The sequence below is a fragment of the Ochotona princeps genome, chromosome 4, assembly GCF_030435755.1.
Source record: "Ochotona princeps isolate mOchPri1 chromosome 4, mOchPri1.hap1, whole genome shotgun sequence".
Taxonomy (NCBI): domain Eukaryota; kingdom Metazoa; phylum Chordata; class Mammalia; order Lagomorpha; family Ochotonidae; genus Ochotona; species Ochotona princeps.
Genome location: NC_080835.1, coordinates 52,247,852 through 52,254,235, shown reverse-complemented (window position 1 = coordinate 52,254,235; position 6,384 = coordinate 52,247,852).

The window sequence follows — 6,384 nt, the reverse complement described above, 5'->3', positions numbered from 1 at the left end:
TCATGCCAGACCAGGCCACAGCACCCAACTAGCACATAAGGGACCCAGCGGGAGAGGAGTCAAAGTCGGTAGAGGGACTGCATGGCGCTCCCATGCTGGACCACCACTCCCATTGGAGAGCATGAGTCAGAATAGAGGCAGACCAGACCGGGTAGGGCTATAACACCTCTTGGCCTGAATGTGAGCTAGATCAGGGAAAAGCAAGGTTGGGTTGACTGTTCCTACTGGTGCATGCATGAGGCCAGAGTGGGTGTGGGTTCATGGGGCTTTGCTGCAGTGTCAGCTTGCAGATGCTGGCACTGGGGGCTAATTCTGTCAAGTTAACCTGCAAAATCATCTGGATCCTGCAAGATCCAGGAGTGGGAGTGGGCCCAGTAGGGAAACAGTGGGCACTTCCCTCTTGGGTTATCACTCCCACTGGTGAGCATGAAAACTAGGATTGGGGCAGATATAACTAGACAAAGAGTGGCACCTACCTGCATGTGTGTGGGCTGGATAGTGGGGCTGGTTGGATTGAACTAAACTTCCATGCCCATTGACATGTATGAGAGCTAAATGGGATGTAGGACAGACTAGACCAGTCTGCTGTACATACTGGCAGGCATGGGAACCAGTGCAGGGGCAGGACTGATGGGTGTTATTGCAGGTTGCTCCAACTAGGCTGCAGCTCCCATTGTGTTTGCTGGAGGGCCGAGTGTGTGGTGGATGAGACTGGTTGGGCTGCAACACCCATTGGTTTGAGTAGAGGACAGAGCTGAAGGCAGCAATTGCAACTACCAGCATATGCATAAGCTGATTTGGGCAGTGGACTGTGCCAGACCCTCTATTGGCAAGTAAACACAAGAATCAGGACTGGGATCACCTCAGATGAAGTTTCTTTGGGGAGTCCCCCAGTTGAATTGCTGGACTCAGAACCCCATCCATGAAAAGAATTGCAGGTTCCATGATCTGACCATGGAGTGCATGTGTGAGAGCTGAGCCTCTTCTGTGGCTTAGAAGGAGCAGTGGACAGCATATGGGATGTGGGACAGACAGGTGCACATGGAGAACATGGCAGTACATTAGAGCCTACAGAAGACACCTGATACCATGGCAGAGGACAGAACAAATTGATCAACTACCCCAGTCAAGTGTTGGCAGTGAATATTTGGGCAAATGGAGACTCTAGGGTGGACTATGTCAACCAGTGGATTCTAGAGAGATTTCTTTGTGACAAGATTGGCACTAACTCAGAACCGCTGAACTATCGAAACCTCTTGAGCAGGACCCTCAGAGCATGCCCCAATCCCAGAGCATGCTATCCTCAATCCCAGGGTTCAGAGGCATTCGGGAGGCTAGGTGTGGCTTCTCTGCTTGCACCCCCTTCCCCCAGATACAGGAAGGAAAAAGAGAATGTGGAAATGATCATCTCACCCACCTTCCTGTAGCCCTTGACCCTTATCACCCTAATCAACTATCATCAAAAACAAATACAATTAATTTTTAAAAGAAAAAAATGCTCCCCACTCACCCACCCAGGCTTGGAGATCCTGCTGGTCCTGTCCCCCACGCTCCCAACTCTCCCAGTCCCCAGAGGGACTGCTAGGCTCTGCTTCAGGAACAGAACCTGCTCCCTCAACTCCTCAGCCTCTGTCTCAAGAGGTAAGTTTCCAGTGCAACCAATGTAGAAGGAAGCGAGGAAGAAGATGGAAAGAGAGAGGGAGAGGAGGGCAGAGGGCCCAGCTTTGAGCCCAGCTGGGAACCCAGCTCAAATCTGGGCCCAGGGAAGACTCACAGAACAAAGATGAGAGTGGAGTTATTAGTCCTACATTCGAATTCTTGGTGTACATGGTCTTGACTGAGAGAACTACATAAGCTACTTAACCTCTTGGCTTAAGCCTTGTTCCCCCTTTTCTGCCCTTCCTACTCTGTAGTTCCATTGACACACTCAGATCCTCCAACATGCTCTGCAAACAACAGCAAAATGTTGCACTGTGAATTTGCATATGGTCCACCCTTTATCTGCAGTGATCCCTCCAGCTCTCTCTATTTAATTATGGTCTTCCTGAAGAGCTCACCTCCAAGGTTGCTTGCTTCTGGAAGCCATCCCTTGACCACTCAGCTAATACGTGTGCTCCCAGAGAAATTCAAATTACCCTGATGGTTGTTGCACTTACTGTTCTGAGTTGATATTGCCAACTAACTGTGTATGTCTTCCCCTCGATTCCCCTGCCCAGCCCCAGCTCCATGACTTGTACATGATTGTAGTTTCCTAATGCCTTTGGAGGGATGTAATTTATGAGGTTGGATAGTCTTGAACTTAGTAAAGCTTTCAAGGGCTGGACAGAACCCTGGGGTAGGCACCAATGAAATGACTGGGGTTCTGATTTTAATACTTAGCAACATTACTGTGGAAATCCACAAGATGTCAGTGTTTGCACTAGAGAAAACAATAGTGTGGCCATTTGGAGGCATTCCCTCTACTGATGCCTCCCACTGAATGCTGACGCGAAGTTTCTAGGTTGTTTAGCTATCTCGAGTTGAATGAGCTACATATGTACAAGGTACAGAATTCTAGTATGAGGAGGCTTTGGACAGATGGAAATGTGCGTCAGCCTTTGAACTTCTTGGATTCCTCTTGTTTACAGAGGAAAGCAAACTCCATCTTTCCTCCCTGCTAGTCTCCTTTATCCCCAGCCTCATTTGACCCACCTGAGTGGCAACTCCTTTGTAAGGTATATAGGATGTGCTTTACGTATGACCACACAGTATCTATAAGCTACATGCATGACCCCACAGTACCTGCAGGCTACATAAATGACCACATAGTATCTATATATACACATGCATGTGGATACAGTAGGCCACCAGATCTATAGATTCCATGCTCATGGAATTTAAGCAACTATAACTAAATGTATCCCCCCCCCCAAAAAAAAACAAAAATCTCATCAGTACTGCAAATGTAGACTTGTTTCCTGTCATGACTCCCTGAACAATCCAGCATATAGTAGTTTACATGGTATTTACATTTTATTAGGTATTTGTAATCTAAATATAATTCAGAACGGTATGTGACCATTTTGCACATGCGATTTGAGCTTTCATGGACTTTGGTGTCCCCAGAGATCAGAAACCAATTCTCCATGAATCCCCAGGAACAGCTGCATGTGTCAGGTAACACCAAGGGGTATGTGCAGTAAAGGATTATGAATACAACAATAAAACTCTCTGGGTCTTGGTTGTTTACATAAAACATCTCAGAGCATTATGTGTTAAAATAGATACCACACTTAAAAACTACCCTGTTGCTTACAGGACACTCACACTTAATCTATTGATGGAGATTGAGGCTGCCTCTAGTCTCTTATTACACTCCTCATTTCACACATGTGTATCTATTAAATTCCAATACTTTGTTATCAGCCCTCATATAGGCTGTGCCCATTTACACTCCCACTGACAGCATGTGTTGTTCTAATTTCTCAAAGAAGAAATTATTTTTAAGGAGACTTTATTTTGGATCAACTTTAGGTCTAAAGAAAAGCAACAGAAATGCTAGAGAGTTCCTTTAATCCCCATTTCTCCAATGTTAACATCTTTTACACATAATACAGTGATCAAGAACAAGACATTGAGGTTGGCATTGTGGCACACCAGGTTAAGCTGTCACTTACTCTGCTAGCATCCCATAATAGATCCTTGGCTTGAGTGCCAGCTGTTCTGCCACCTATCCAGCTCCATGCTAATGAGATGGAGAAGGCAGCAGATGATGGCCCAAGTCCTCAGGCACTGCCATCCACTTTAGGAGGCCCAGATTGAATTCTTGGTTCCTGGCTCAAATCTGGGCCAGCTCTAGCTGTTGTAGTCATTTTAAGGAATGAACCAGCAGATAGAAGATCTCCCTGTTGCTGTCACTCTGCCTTTCAAACAAATAATTTCTTGAAAAGGAATAAGATAGGAGGTCAGCATGATGGTGTAGTGGGTTGAGCCTCTGAATGCAGCATCAGCATTCCATATGGGTGCTGGTTCGAGTCCTGGCTGGCTGTTCCATTTCCCATCCAGCTCTCTGATTAAGGCCTGGGGAAGCAGCAGAGGCTGGCCCAAACCCTTGGGACCTGGAAGATGCTCTTGGTTCTTGGGTTTGGATTGGCTCAGCTCCAGCCATTGTGGCCATTTGTGCCATGAACCAGATGATAGAAGACCTCCCTCTGTCTCATCTTCTCTCTATAACTCTACCTTTCCAATAAAAATAAATAGAATCTGTAAAAAAAAAAAAATAAGATATTAACAATTATATATTATCAACTATGGAACTTTTTCAAGATAACCGTTTTTTCTTCTGTTCCCAGATCTTATGCCTGGTCACATGGTGCATGGAGTTTATGTATAGTCCATCTTTCATGACCTTGACCCTTTAGAAGCGGGCTGCAGTAGGCTTTGCTCCTCTGAGTGCACACACCTTGTACACGCCCAGGAGGCAGCAGATCCTGTGACTCTGATTTAGCTCCCAGGACTACAGCACTTATCAATTGGCTTTGACTTATCAGAGGGGAGGGCCTGGCCTAATCAGGACAGTTCCTGAAGTCAGAGGCTTTTCTTGCAAGTGTGAGGGTCTAGGGAGTTTCTCACTGACCTGAGGATAACTTCTGGGATTTAAAAGAGTTCCCCAGCCACCAACAGCTGGCAACGCAAGTGGGAAATCTCATCCCGCAGCTATGGGGCCATGACTTCTTTCTTTTCTTTTCAAAGATTTATTTATTTTTATTGGAAAAGCAGATTTACAGAGAGGAGAGACAGAGAGAAAGGTCTTCCATCTGCTGGTTCTTTCCCCAAGTGGCTGCAGCGGCCGTAGCTGAGACGATCCAAAGCCAGTAGCCAGAAGCTTCTTCTGTATCTCCTACACAGGTGCAGGTCCCAACGTTTTGGCCCATCCTCTACTGCTTTCCCAGGTCATAGGCACGGAGCTGGATGGGAAGTGGGGCAGCCGGGATACAAACTGGCATCCATATGGTATCCCAGCAGATGCAAGGTAAGGACTGTAGCCAGTAGGCTACTTTGGCCCCTTTCTTTTTTTAAGTATTATTTTTATTTGGGAAGCAGATTGACAGAAAAGAAGAGGTTGATCTTCCATTTTCTGGTTCACTCTCCAAATGGCTGCAATGACAGAAGCTGAGCTGATCCGAAGCTGGGAGCCAGGAGCTTCTTCTGGGTCTCCCACATGGGTGGGACTTGGCCAACTTCTTCTTCTTTCTCAGGCCATAAGCAGGGAGCTGGACAGGAAGAGGAGCAGCCAGGATGTGAACCGACATACATGTGGGATGCAGACTCTGCAGGAAAAGGATTAGCCTGATAAACCACTGCACTGGCCCAGGGGCAATGTTTTCTACCCACCACCATAGGGAGTTTGAGAAAGTACTTGTCTCTAGTTCAACCTCCAGATGAAATGTGAACAGATTTGACTGACTCCTTCATTCCAGCTTGGTAAGACCTAGAGCAGAAGGCTCAGTTAAATACTCTGGACTCTAGGCTCACAGGATCCGAGAGACTTTGTAAGACTGTTTTAAGCTATTACATTTATGGTGACTTGTTATAGAATGCTACTGCAAATGCTGCATTTGTATGATGTCTCTCAGTACAGGTGTGCCTGATATGTTCTCATGATCAGAGTGATGTGTGCATTTGACAAGAATGTCGCAAAAATGGTGCTGTGTACTCTTCGGTGTACCTCGCCAAGGGCTTCATGCTGACTACCTGTCCTGTCCCTGGGAGTGTTTGCCTTGATCACCTGCCTGGGGCAGCTGCTATCTGCCAGGTGTCTGCACTGTGAAGCTGCTGTCATTTACCTAACAGGAGTTCCTTGGAGACTAAACCCTTAATTTCAGCAGCACCCATGGATCTTGTCCAAAACACTAATCACTGTGGTATCTAATGATAATTCTCTAATTCTCTCTTCCTCCTCTCTATATTGACTGACTTCTGTAAGGAGGTGCTATCTCTTGAGCCCCTTCCTTCCCCATTGATCTATTTGAGGACTCCAACCACTATGTGTGACCTTGTGGATGTTTTACTCTGGCAGTGAGAACCTCCTGCAGGCAGCTTGCCCCAGCACAGGTCCTGAGTGAGCCCTCCCATCGGCTCCCGTGCTGTCTATATCATTCCCTGTCTGACATTGAGCCTTTGCTTTCTGGCGTACAAGTTGTTCCTGGCTCATCTTGTGTTTTGCCTATGCTAGTCCTGAAAGTCACTATTTCGCCAGGTCACAAAGTCCCGGTTGATTGGAGGTTGATGTTGAGATCTGGCTGTTTCCAATTTTTGGAGTGTCATGGCTTCTAGACCTTCCCAGTGGACAGAGCTAGGTAATAAGCTAGGTAATATATACAAAATATCAACACATGCTCCCTC